Source organism: Puma concolor, chromosome B1 (assembly GCF_028749965.1).
Source record: "Puma concolor isolate L17-30 chromosome B1, mPumCon1.1.hap2, whole genome shotgun sequence".
Taxonomy (NCBI): Eukaryota; Metazoa; Chordata; class Mammalia; order Carnivora; family Felidae; genus Puma; species Puma concolor.
Genome location: NC_141670.1, coordinates 176,291,490 through 176,305,882, shown reverse-complemented (window position 1 = coordinate 176,305,882; position 14,393 = coordinate 176,291,490). Strand labels below are relative to the sequence as shown.

The 14,393-nt window shown below is 43.6% G+C and overlaps 1 protein-coding gene and 1 pseudogene across 2 annotated transcripts in view; both read left to right on the top strand.

The window, feature by feature from the left end:
- The window catches only part of NWD2 (NACHT and WD repeat domain containing 2), a 184,890-nt gene that overhangs the window by 138,391 nt on the left and 32,106 nt on the right, over nt 1-14,393 (top strand). The window lies entirely within an intron of this gene.
- On the top strand, nt 7,329-8,918 carry LOC147582048 (heterogeneous nuclear ribonucleoprotein A1-like; annotated as a pseudogene).

The following is a 14,393-nucleotide window of genomic DNA, read 5'->3' as shown; positions in this document are numbered from 1 at the left end:
CTCCCTCCACCTCAGAATCTCTCTCCTCCATTGGGCCCGGTTGGCAGACTGAGTCTGCAAGAAAAGCTGGTCTCCAAAGATTCACCTGAATCTGCCTCAGCTGCCCCCAGATCCCCTCTGCCAGTTTGCTCTTGCTGTCCGCTGGAACCTCAGCATGGCTCACGTACTCCCTTTCTCCCCATTCCAGTACTTTGGACACCGCCCTGCTTTAGACCTTCATCTTCTCTCACCTGGACCCTTAACTAGTCCCTCCAGTGGTGGCTTCTTTTTCTCAGCATTTTACACCATAATTACTTGATTGTTACAAGGTGGATGTGATTATGTTAGTCCCCTCTTCAAAAACTCCATGGTATCCAAAAAAAAAAAAAAAAAAATTCTTAAGGAATCTCCAGGTTCTCCACAATCCACCTCCGAGTGCTTGGTTTTCCATTCCAGAACAACTGTCTTCCACACCTCCTTTTCCAGCCTCATAAGGCAACCTGCAGTTCTCCGAGCTGCCCACCTTCAGACCCCTTGCCTTTTCCCCATCTGCAGTGTCTTCTCTGTGCTTGTTGAAATTCTTCTCCTTGGTGTGCTTCTAGTGCAAACCTAGGACACCCACCTCCGTACACATTTTATACTTCTGTTACAACACAGCCTTCCATTGGGGTTGTCTATGCCCGAGATCAGGAACAAGGTCCTTTGCATTTTTTTTTTAACTTCCCCATTGAGAAACGTGGGGTTTTACCATAATTTAGATGTTTAAGCGCTGAATTCAATTGTGTGCTGTTAATCACAGGGACGTAATACGGAAGTATTATAGAGAAGAATGTCAGCTTATTTTGAATCAGACATTTTCTTCCTTTGCAATATTACTTCAAAGTAATGCAATGTATTCCACCCCTATCTAGAATATGCATCTATTGTAATCAGTTAAATTCTCATTTCAAGAAAGCGTTAGGGAAGTTCTGTGTAAAGTGGAAGGAAGGTAAGGCCGGGATTGGAGATTCTAAGCTCTGCTCTCAGCTCTGTCTGCTAATCCGGCTGCCTAGGTTCTGGCATGTCATTTCAACTTTTGGAAAGATTCAGTTTCCTTATCTGTAAAGTGAAGAGTTGGAACTACACTCTCCCTAAGGTTTCTACCAAGTCTAAGATTATTAGCCATTACCATTACCTTTTGTCAGCTGCTGTTATACAAAACCTACTGGTTATTAACTTTGATGAACCATTTTCACAGCATAAGCAAATCCACTTTAAACGCCATGAGGATTTTTTTTTTTTTAATGTTTATTTTTGAGAGAGCCAGAGTGTGAGCAGGGGAGGGGCAGAGAGAGATGGAGACACAGAATCCGAAGCAGGATCCAGGCTCCGAGCTGTCAGCACAGAGCCCGACACGGAGCTCGAACCCACGAACCATGAGATCGTGACCTGAGCTGAAATCGGACACTCAACCAGCTGAGCCACCCAGGTGCCCCAAGGAGGATTTCTTGATGGTAAAAGGTCTCAACCCAAGTCAGTTAGCCCCCTGGGAGAAAGGATTAGGCTGTTGACTTCTTCCTGATCTTTCCGTGGAATCACCAACAACAAAGTCTACTGGAAAAAAAGCACTAGGAAGACTGCAAAACCACAGCGCACTACTCTCAGGAGCTGCCTTCTAATCACCCACCGAGATTTCCTGAACTTCTGTTATATGCCAGACCCTATTCTAGGCATGAGAATATGGTAATGAGCAAGACAGATAAGGATGCTGCGTTCTCGGAGCTTATAACAGAGAAACTATAATGAACAAGAAACTAAAGGCGTTTTCAAAAGGTAAGGCACCATGAGAAATGATATGGCAAGGTGTAGTGGGTACTTGAAAGGCTAATGTAACACAAATGGATAGAGCAGCTTTAGCTGAGGGAGTGACATCTGAGCAGAGACTAGAATGACTCCCATCAGTCTACTCCTGCAGAATCTGGGGCACCAGGCAATCTACCCAACTGTAAGAGTTTCAGTGGGTCTGGTCCACGAGGAAACTCCTGGGAGTCAGATCCATTTTGCCCAGTGGAGAAGACCTCCCTTAGGTTGAGGCACCTTCAGACCCAATGCAAAGCTCACATCCTCTCTAAGGCAAAGCTAAAATGCATAGATCTTTGACACCCTACAACAGCAACTCTCCACTTGTTTTTCTAATATATACACTTCAAGATGGGGTTTACGTCTATGCAGCCCTCCCGGGAGCAGACCCAGGTATGGTTATGACCTGTGGTGTAAAAGACATTGGCTTCAGGTCATGGGCAATTTGTGGTACTCTGCCCCTCTAGTCCCATTCAGGAATGTACACCAGATTGGAAATCAGTAAGAACGTTTCTGTTAGTAGACCAAATGATATTTCATTCACCAACTTTAGTAATTCCTTTTCAGTGATATTTGACCTCTCATAGCTGATCAAGTCATAGTAATCAGAGACCTGTAGAATTAGGCCCACATTCCGCAGCCAATCCACACTTGAACTACCCATCCCTTAAATGTCATCACATCCCACCATGTGCTGGCTCTTAATGGGAGTTCTGTCCCAGTCATACTACAGAACACAAGGACAGGACTGTGAACTTGAGAGTTCTGTAGACCTGAGCTCAGATCCTTATTCTGTCCCACACTTGCTCTGTGACCACGTTCATCAGACTTTCTCAACCTTGAGAATAATAATACCGAACTCATAACTTCATAGTAATTGCTGTTCTTATTGATAGAAATAAAAGCTTTGCTGTTATTGTTGCCAGGCTTCTAGTTGTCTCATTTATAGCTGCAAGCATCTAGAAGGTATTTCCCCACCCTCACCCCAATTTGGCCTTTTTTGTCTAGCAGGGACTCGTTCAAGTTCTGCTTCCTTCCTCATCCACAGTCAACCTCTCATTAGTTCAATCTTCTCTGAGGTCTGTGAGTCCTGACCGACCCAACCATGCTGTCCCTTCCTGTCTCCTGTCTTGTTTTCTTTCCCATCTGGCCTATAACCAGGGAAAGAATCTTGTCCTTCACTCATTGTGCCTTCCTGTTCATTTATGAATAAATGAATAAAGTTTTATCCTCGGCATAAAACCTTCCCTTGTGACTCTAGTTCAAATAAATGGCACCCACCTGTGAATTCATTTTTTGCTTTTCTCTTTTATTAGCAGCACCACCTTACTGTGTGTGCCTGAGATCAGGGACACTTCTATTCAATAGACAACCAAAGAAGAATGAAGCAATCTTGGGGAAGAGGAGTTTAGAACTATGGAGGAGAAGAGGTTTTTCTTTAAAGGATTACACATTTTCTTTTTAAATGTGGGTTATTATCTAAGAGTGGGCCAGGAAATCATTCTAATCTAGTTTCTAATATAGCAGGTTACCACCAGCAATCTTTCATAGAGTGGGATAAAATAGAACTGGAATGAAATAGAAAGCGTCGGGATGCATTGCATGTAATGTAATTATTTGATGAAACAGATTACCGGAGATGTTCTCCGTTTCTGATTCCATAGGTCTGGGGTGGACACAGATGGTTCCACTTCCAAAGTATGTGTGTAAGAGAGAGGGAGAGAACAGGGTCGTAATATAAAACTGTTTCTTTCTGTAGGTCTCTGTCAAAAACGGTTTGAGAAATGTTGCTCTGTCTCATAGGTTAAATGAGTCAGATCTAAGAGTCACATATTTATGATTTCACCCAAAGTACTCTGGCATTACCTCAGGAGATCTTAAAATTCTTATCAGGCAGGTAGGAACAGGTGATATTGGCATCACGGCGTACAGGGTACTGAGGCATCCAAACACTGGTCTCAGTACCACATTTTGCTTGAGCAGCACATGTGGCTGTGCACAGATACGCAGACTGTAACTGACTCAAAACCAGAGCCCATGTTCAAAACTGTTACGTTGTCATCATTTCTTCACTAATTGAGTGGTTTCTGAGCAAATGCAAATCAGGGGTCTGCGATGGATTGTCCTAAGAGTCATCCAAAAAGTCATGATTTTTTTTAAATCTGCAAACAACAAGTTACGTTAATTCCTGATGCTTTTAAACTGTAACTGAGCCATGGAGGTGGTCATAGTCCCAAGTAAGCAACAACAACAAAGGGCTGAAAGTGATTCATAAACACAGGACAGACACTAGACATCATCTCACCATCCCAAAGGAAATAGTAAGTCTAGACGACACTTCTCAATGGTTGATACGATTATTCAGGAAAGCAGGCATCAGGCAGGCGCCACACAGGCTCTGGTAGTCTCAGTGCTACTCTACTCACGCTGGGTCAGAGGTCTTGCGAGCCTCATGATTGATGCAGCAGGAAAGCACAGCATGATCAGTGGAAAAAAAAAAAAAAGATTGAACCTGACTATAATCAAGGTTCTAAATCTAATTGCCAGCTGATTGGAAATATGAAGGCTAATTAGAGATAAATGGCAACAAGAGGTGGCAATCAGCCAAATCTCCTACCAACCACTGTTGTTGACTAGCCCACATCAAGATCCCGGAGGGCTTGTTAAAGCAAACGGCTAAGCTGCATTCCCGGAGTTTCTGCCTCGGGATGGATGGGGCCTGGGAACAGAATTAGCATTGCTACCGCGTTCCCAGGGGTTGCTGAAGCCACTTGTCCAGGGCCCGCACTTCGAAAACCGGTCTATGGGACAAATAACCTGCTACTCAACCAACCAATGACCTGCCTGAGAGAGGGCAGCTATTACAGAATTAGATAAATTTAAAAGGCATGCAAACCCAATGCAATATATGGGCTGTATTCAGATCTCGATTTTCAAAACCTGCGACTACAAAAAGGTTTTGAAACAACTGGGGAAATCTAAATATGGGCTGGAGGAGGCATTAATAAATTATACTTCATTCTTTGGAGGATAATAACAGCACCATGATGACATTTAAAACTTTCTGCAAGTTAAAAATACATGCTGAGGGTTTTTTGTTTTGTTTCCGTTTGATAAAATGATGGGATTGCCAAGATGGATAAAACAAGATTATCAAAGTGTTGGTAATGATTGAACCTTGAAATAGGTTTGTGGGCTCATCTTATTGGCCTCTCTACTTTGGGGGATGTGTCAAAGTCTTTATAAGGTTTATTTGTAAATGACCGGTGCCCGCACTGTACTTCTTCACATTATAGAGAATTACATTTTTCTCATCTGGAGATCAGTCTTTCAGTGGCCTCAACACTTCAAAAAATAAAAATCTGACACTCCAAAATAAAGATAAATTAGCTTTATGCTCCAGAAGTAGCTGTAATGAAACTATACCAAAGCCACCAATAATCTGTCTTCTTCAAATGTCATTCAGACGCACTTTAATATACAGTTCTATAAAAGGTTGGCTGGTACAGTTTCTCATTCCCCATTAGATCGAGTAAAGGAAGTCTGCTGGAAATGGGTATTGTGACAGCTGGAAAAATGACAGCTCACAGCCTGACATTTACAGAATAAAAATGTATAAAAGAATTTGATCAACGTAGTACACAGTGATAGGTTATTGACTGGTTCATCAATTAAAATGTAGCCTTGACTGAGCATTTATGCTTATGATCAGTTACCCTTCTAATTCCCTTAAATTAATACTCTTGGGGCGCCTGGGTGGCGCAGTCGGTTAAGCGTCCGACTTCAGCCAGGTCACGATCTCGCGGTCCGTGAGTTCGAGCCCCGCGTCAGGCTCTGGGCTGATGGCTCAGAGCCTGGAGCCTGTTTCCGATTCTGTGTCTCCCTCTCTCTCTGCCCCTCCCCCGTTCATGCTCTGTCTCTCACTGTCGCAAAAATAAATAAATGTTGAAAAAAAAATTAAAAAAAAAATTAATACTCTTTTTTAAATTTTTTTTTTTTTTCAACGTTTATTTATTTTTTTTTTGGGACAGAGAGAGACAGAGCATGAACGGGGGAGGGGCAGAGAGAGAGGGAGACACAGAATTGGAAACAGGCTCCAGGCTCCGAGCCATCAGCCCAGAGCCTGATGCGGGGCTCGAACCCACGGACCGCGAGATCGTGACCTGGCTGAAGTCGGATGCTTAACCGACTGCGCCACCCAGGCGCCCCAAAAAAAATTAATACTCTTAATCCACATGGCAACCCATGGAGATTGGCACTGTTGTCATCTACAGTTTACAGATAAAGAAACTGGAGCACAGAGAGGCTAAGTAACTTCCCTGAGGTCACACAGCAGGAGACTGTGTTCTTAACCACTCTCAGTACCACCTCATCAATAAAAGTTAAATTGCACCCATTGTCTTCTGTTTAAGATCTACATCAAGGTGAAATAAAAGTATAAAATACAGCTGAGACTTTTTTTTTCCTATTGAAATTTATTTTAAAGAGTTTTTAAGATGCCTAAGGGATAAACTAGCCATTTGGAAGTCTCCCTGAAGAAAGCATGATACGGTAGAAAGATTACGGACTTGCATTAGGAAGACGTGGGCTCAGAGTTGAACTCCATCTTTAACCAGCTGTGGGATCTTAGGCAAGTTACTTGACCTTTCTGGTTTTCCAGTTTCTCAGCTTCAACATGGAAGAATTCACAGTGGTGTTACAAGGATCAGATGAGTTAATGGCATGTGATTGGTTCGTATTTCTCCCTCTCATGTGGAAGAGCTAGTGGTGCTGGATGAATCAGTTACTGTACAATTGGCACAATCACTGACATTACTGGAAGACGAACCCTAGAATGAGTCTAAGAAACTGCCTTGACTCGAGAATTCAAACAAGTTAGCAGCGATGAGAGGAATGGTGGAGGGTCCCTTCAAAAATGGTTACATCGAAAAGCTTCCAGATATTTCTCATCCAGGAAGGTAAAACCAGACGTAGGAGTTTGGTCCCAGGGAAAAAGGCCATCATGGAAAGGAGGGGTGGGTCTAAGTACAGCCCACGTCCTAAGATTGGGAAAGGAGAAAAGAGGATGGTCAGAGCAAATGGAGCTGTGGACAGCGAAGAACTCAGGATGGCAGGAGCTCAGGCATCTGCAGTGACCACAGACAGCAACACTGGCATCTGTGGGGGATGGGAGGAGAGAGGGACACCTGCTCTTTAACACCTGCTTTGACATCAGTCACCAGTACCCTTGGCATGAAGGTCTTCAGGCATCGGCTCTAGCATTATGGTCCATGGTGGGTACTGGCTGCCATAGCAGTGTTGATTCGGCCCCCACAACCCAGCTGTTGCTCTTTCCCACTGCTTCTGGAGACACTGGAAGGCTTTGCAAAGGCAAAATGGCAGAGTAGCATGACCACTAAACCCCAGGGCAAATCTGAAATCCCCCCTGCCCGAGTCTCCCAGATCTCTTGTGGAGGAACTAAGGATTCTGAGCTCCACGGAGGGTAGATAGAAAGCCAGGTCAGAGATTACTCCTTTCTGCCCGTGGACGCCGCCGAGTAAGCATCGTGAAAGTCTCCCCTCCCACCGCCGTCATGTCTAAGTCAGAGTCTCCCAAAGAGCCTGAACAGCTGCGGAAGCTTTTCATTGGAGGTTTGAGCTTTGAAACAACCGATGAGAGTCTGAGGAGCCATTTTGAGCAATGGGGAACGCTTACGGACTGTGTGGTAATGAGAGATCCAAACACCAAGCGCTCCAGAGGCTTTGGGTTTGTCACCTATGCCACTGTGGAAGAGGTGGATGCAGCCATGAATGCAAGGCCACACAAGGTGGATGGAAGAGTTGTGGAACCAAAGAGGGCTGTCTCGAGAGAAGATTCTCAAAGACCTGGTGCCCACTTAACTGTGAAAAAGATTTTTGTCGGTGACATTAAAGAAGACACTGAAGAACATCATCTAAGAGATTATTTTGAACAGTATGGGAAAATTGAAGTGATTGAAATCATGACTGACCGAGGCAGTGGCAAAAAGAGAGGCTTTGCTTTTGTGACCTTTGATGACCATGACTCTGTAGACAAGATTGTCATTCAAAAATACCATACTGTGATGGGGCGCCTGGGTGGCGCAGTCGGTTAAGCGTCCAACTTCAGCCAGGTCACGATCTTGCGGTCCGTGAGTTCGAGCCCCGCGTCGGGCTCTGGGCTGATGGCTCAGAGCCTGGAGCCTGTTTCCAATTCTGTGTCTCCCTCTCTCTCTGCCCCTCCCCCGTTCATGCTCTGTCTCTCTCTGTCCCAAAAAATAAATAAACGTTGAAAAAAAAAAAATTAAAAAAAAAAAAAATACCATACTGTGAACGGCCACAACTGTGAAGTAAGGAAAGCTTTATCTAAGCAAGAGATGGCTAGTGCTTCTTCCAGCCAAAGAGGTCGAAGTGGTTCTGGGAACTTCGGTGGTGGTCGTGGAGGTGGTTTTGGTGGGAATGACAACTTTGGCCGTGGAGGAAACTTCAGTGGGCGAGGTGGCTTTGGCGGCAGTCGAGGTGGTGGTGGATATGGTGGCAGTGGGGATGGCTATAACGGATTTGGTAACCATGGAAGCAACTTTGGAGGTGGTGGAAGCTATAATGATTTTGGCAATTACAACAATCAATCTTCAAATTTTGGACCCATGAAAGGAGGAAATTTTGGAGGCAGAAGCTCTGGCCCCTATGGTGGTGGAGGCCAATATTTTGCCAAACCACGAAACCAAGGTGGCTATGGCGGTTCCAGCAGCAGCAGTAGCTATGGCAGTGGCAGAAGGTTTTAATTACTGCCAGGAAACAAAGCTTAGCAGGAGAGGAGAGCCAGAGAAGTGACAGGGAAGCTACAGGTTACAACAGAGTTGTGAACTCAGCCAAGCACAGTGGTGGCAGGGCCTAGCTGCTACAAAGAAGACATGTTTTAGACAATACTCATGTGTATGGGCAAAAAACTCGAGGACTGTATTTGTGACTAATTGTATAACAGGTTATTTTAGTTTCTGTTCTGTGGAAAGTGTAAAGCATTCCAACAAAGGGTTTTAATGTAGATTTTTTTTTTTTTGCACCCATGCTGTTGATTGCTAAATGTAATAGTCTGATCATGACGCTGAATAAATGTGTCTTTTTAAAAAAAAAAAAAAAAAAAAAAAGAAAGCCAGGTCAATCCTATTTTGTGGCAATAATTTTGACTCTAGTTTATCACCAGTTGCTAGAGCCTAGGAAATATGGATGGCCATAAATAATTCCATGTTTAACTCCATATTTTCCATCAGGAAAGAAAGAGGATAATATTCAAATGTGCATTCCTTGTACTGAAAACCACTTAAATGCATTTGAAAATACCGGGTCAACAAAAAGAGAATACTGGCTCAATTTACTACCATCTAAGAGGAGAGATTATTATGCAAGATATTACAAGAACCTCGAAATGTAAAACACCAGTTACGAATTAGGCAAATACTGAGGGGGACACTTGTAAGTCGCCATAGACCTTCATGAGCCCAGGCCTTCTTTATTAATGGGTACCCGTTAATAATGCTGCCATTTAGACAGTTAACACTCAAGCCAGCTTTCCTTCTGTCCAGCCCTCAGGCCCATGGTGCAGATGCCAGGCTTCCTTCTAGGCCTCTCTTCTCTAACCCCAGTTCAAAAGAAGAAACTTTGCTTGGAACTGTGGACCAGAGGCATGCATCGGCAATTCAGCTCTTTTGGGAAGGCTTTCAAAGCGGTGCTGAAAAGCCTCACAGGATCTGCACACGGATGGGCAGTTCTGAAAGAACCTTAGACACATTGACCGGGGCTGACCCTTGCAGGGCAGCAGGAAGAGAAGGGAGAGCCCCCTGTGGACGAGGCGCTGTGCGATGTATCCAAGCCGGGATACAGACCCAGCCAGCTGGACAATGGCTGCAAGAACCAGGCTCCACAGGCACTAAAACATGACTGGACTCCATTCATTCATCTATCTATGTAACTATATTTAGAGAGGGCAGAGGCAAGTGCAAGCAGGGGAGGGGCAGAGAGAGAGGGAGACCAAGGATCCCAAGCAGGTTCTGCTCTGTCAGCACAAAGCCCAACACGGAGCTTCATCCCACAAACCGTGAGATCACGACCTGAGCCAAGATCAAGAATCAGACACTTGACCGACTGAGCCACCCAGGCACCCCTGGAATCCACATTTTTAAGGATGAAGGTAGCAATCTGGTCTGAGTGTGGGACTTTCGATATGTTAAATATAAACGGATGTCATTTCCATGAACATAATGCCCTCAGTATCTACTAACTTAATGGTAGGATATTTAGTATGGTATTATTTGTATTTAAAAAAAATGGAAGAGTCTATTCATCAGTAGGAAAAGCCTATTTTTATTTTTTTTAATTTTTTTTTTCAACGTTTTTTATTTATTTTTGGGACAGAGAGAGACAGAGCATGAACGGGGGAGGGGCAGAGAGAGAGGGAGACACAGAATCGGAAACAGGCTCCAGGCTCCGAGCCATCAGCCCAGAGCCTGACGCGGGGCTCGAACTCACGGACCGCGAGATCGTGACCTGGCTGAAGTCGGACGCTTAACCGACTGCGCCACCCAGGCGCCCCGGAAAAGCCTATTTTTAAAAGTCGCTTGAAAATATGACCAAATGTTGAGTGGCCAAGCTAGGCTGTGGAGGCATAGTTGTTTATTTTATGTTTTGTGTTTCTCTAGTTTTTAAATTCTCAGAGTTAGAAAAATAGAAACTCAAGCAGAATTCTGTCCCACACCTTAGGTGAATTGATTTTGATGGGCAATTGGTTTCTGTTTTCTTGTTTACACAATCACTGGTATATTTAATATTTCTAGAATAAAACCAAAATAGAAGCTAAAAATTGCTGAACATCTTAGTAAACAAATCTTTATGCAGAGTAGAATGGATTTCTAAAAGTAGAATCTTCTACCTACTGCCAGATTACATTCTCAGCAGGGTTATACCCGTTTGTACTGGTTCTCTGTGTCAGAGTGCCTGTTTCCTTCTGCCTCTGCACTATTAGGTATTAGTTTGATTAGCAAAAAGCCTTAATCATGTGTGTTCGCGTTTACAGTTCTGTGATCATTAATGAAGCTAGAGTTGAGCACTGTTCTCTCTCATGCTCACTGGCCCTTGCTTTTCTGCCTCTATGAATTACCAGTTCATGTCCTTTATGCATTTTCCCATGGCTTTATGAGAACTCTGTATGAATGTTTTCAGCAGCATCATTCCCTTCCCTCTGGACTTCTGTGACGCTGTTCCACTCTTCCTCCTCCTGCCCTGTGCCCACACTCAAACGTGGTGGTCCTCAGCCCTGTTCTCTTTCCACTCTGTAATTCGCCCTTAAAGTACCTAATTCATAGAGATAGCAGAGTGCTCTCTTTAAAAGCTCAAAGGAGCAAGGACCATGAGCGCCTACGTGTCACCAATGGTCTCAGCTTGCCTGGGACTTTCACTTCTCAAACTGGGACAGTCATGAGCAAACCGAAATGGTTGGTCACCCTGCAAGTTAGATGCTTGATATTTGCTGAATGAATACATGATGACTTCCAGGACTACTTTTCCAGCCAGGTTAGTCCTGGGACTTACAGATCCTTGTTTGTGACTGCTTCATGGATAGCACCACTGAAATAACAGCATCTCACTTCTGTGTCCAGAACGCTCTCCCCACTCCTTTTTACCGCCACCCCCCCCCCCCCCACCAAACACCCTGGCTCTTTTGTATCCACGTTTTCAATGAATTACTCCTTTAGCATTTTAGAATTTCAGTAATCCTTACACAGTTCTTAGTTCTGTTTTGTGAGGCAACGGGCCACAGTTAGGGTTACGATCTGTACTTTGAAACTGATGCGAATTAACCACCAGCTCCAGGATGGTTGTGTTTCCTGTGGTTCTATTACCCAATCCCCTCACACTTAACACTTGCTTCCCTTGCTTGGGTGTTTCTAAAGAGCAAGAGTTGTGTCCAGTATTTTCTAGGTAATGGAACTTCCTACGCACAGAAGCACATCATAATAAGTAAAAGGTAGCAGATTTATTATTGATATGTTATTATTAATATGAGTTCAGCAGTGGGTTTCAGTATGTAAATAGCCATAGTTAAACCATAAAAAAGGTAAAATTATAATATGATTATGAGCTGAGACTCTCAAACTAGATGGAAGCATTGACTTAGTTATTCTGTTGCATACTTTATGCAAATGGTAAGTCATTTAATCTATGAATTTACCCCCTCAGGACATTTAGTGATGAATTGCCAGAAATACCAGATCTTACACTGACAAAATCTGCTTCGTTTTGTTAATTAGGTTTGTATTAATCAGCTCGGGCTAGCATAACAAAATACCATAGAATGGGAGGCTTCAGAAAAAATAAGATAAAAACAGAGAGGGAGGCAAACCACAAGACTCTTCAATACAGAGAACTGACGGTTGCTGGCTGGAGGGGTGTTGGGTGGGGGGATGGGCTAGATGGCTAATGGGTGTTAAGGACGGCACTTTTGTGATGAGCGCTGGGTGTTATATGTAAGTGATGACTCACTCAACTCTACTCCTAAAACCATTATTACACTATATGCTAACTAAGTTGGATTTAAATAAAATTTTTTAAAAAAGGAAAAAAAAGGTCTTTTCTCACAGTTCTGGAGTTTACAAGTCCAAGTTCAGGGTGCCAAGATGGTCAGATTCTGTTGAAACCGCTTCCTGGCTCAAAGACAGCTTCCTTCTGGCTGTGTCCCTGTAAGGCAAAGAGAATGCTTGTGTCTTTTCCTCTCTTAGAAGGGCACCGGTTCCGTTGGAACAAAACTCCACCCTGATGACCTTATTCAACCTTAATCACCTCCTTAAGGCCCTACCTGAATCACATGGGGGAGTTAGGGCTTCAACATATGAATTTCAGGGGACACAGTTCAGTCCAAAGCAATGCTGGACTTCTTTGGTAGAATGATTGAATCTAAGTAACTCTCAATTCCTCCAAACATAGTGAGAAACACACTGATGACACAAACTGCTCCATTGTTTTTACAACTTATGTGACGCGAGGGTTGTCAGCTGTCCCTAAAGCACTGCTTGAATTCTCCACAAAGGTTAACTCCGTGCATCTGTGTACTCTGACTAGCTAATATGGTGAACCCCGCATAGTTTACTGAAACGTCTTTTCCTCCCCTGCTCAAGAACAGAGGAGTTTGTCCTTACCGGACTACGTATTTTCTTCTTTTCAATTCTTTTAATGTTTATTTTTGAGATCGGGGAGGGCAGAGAGAGAGGGAAACACAGGATCTGAAGCGGGCTCTGCACTGACAGCAGTGAGCCGATGCGGAGTTTGAACTTGCAAACAGTGAGATCATGACCTGAGCTGAAGTCAGATGCTTAACCGACTGAACCACCCAGGTGCCCCAGGGCTATATATTTTCTTACCATCTTACACCTGTAAGCAACTAGCTACCCCGTCTTTTCCTCCTTGCTATCTTCTGTTTTCCTTTTTGCAATCAAGAGGTATTTTATTCCTTTATCTACCTATCCAGTAGTACTTCTCAGGATTTATTCCCGTTACATGTATGTTTGAGTGTATTGCGTACGTATGTTTCTCTATAAACTACGAGTAAAGTAGTGGTGCCTTACATATATTGCTAAGTGTGCCAAGCATTCTGTGAAATGTAAAGCATTTCATCTGTAGTAGCCGTTTGATTCTCACGATAAACCAGAGTGGATGTGCTGCTTGACAAATACACAAAGCCTCAAGTATTATCTCCGTTTACAGATGTGAAAGCTGAGACTCAGAGAAAGAAGGTCATTCTTAACATCTGCCTTTCCTAATTTCAAAATATTCTTTATTGACATGCAGGTTATTTGTGTGCAAGAGTGTATCTTTTTGTCGGTCGTATTTCAGAAATTCATTTTTGTGGTATGTGAAACACGGGCTCACTGTGTACAAATGGTGGGAGGTGGGTAGATCCTTTTGCCCATAGACAGATGCCAGTAAATGTCTAATGAGAATATACTGTTAATTCCCACATGGGTATCTGGATAATTGAGTGCTTTATGTGCTAAACATATCTGCTAACATCCACTTTTGGCAACCCCGTATGCAAGAGTGCATCTTTAATGACCAAGAGAAGCCCAGTTTTCTGAAGATATTACCTTTCTGTCTTTTGGCGCCAAAAGATAAACCTTTCTTGCAGATCTTATCCAGATCGTCTTTAGTGTGGACATAATTTAATTGTAGCAGATAAGTTAGAAGTCTCACAATCTGCCGTCGGCAAGCTGGAGACCCAGCACTACCGCTGATGGAAGTCCCAGGCAGAGGGCGGAAGACCAATGTCCCCGCTCAGATAGGCAGGGAGAGTAAATTCTCTCCTCCTCCACCTTTTTGTTTTATTCAGTCTGCTGATTCGAATGCTAATCTCATCCAGAAATACCCTTAAGGACACACCCAGAAATAACATTTGGTCAAACACCTGGGCACCTCACGGTCCAGTCAAGTTGACACATAAAATTAACCGTCACATTCTCTTCTCTGCATTTACTCTTGCCTCTTATGACATATGAAATGTCATGCTTGAGTAATTAGAGTTGCAATTCACT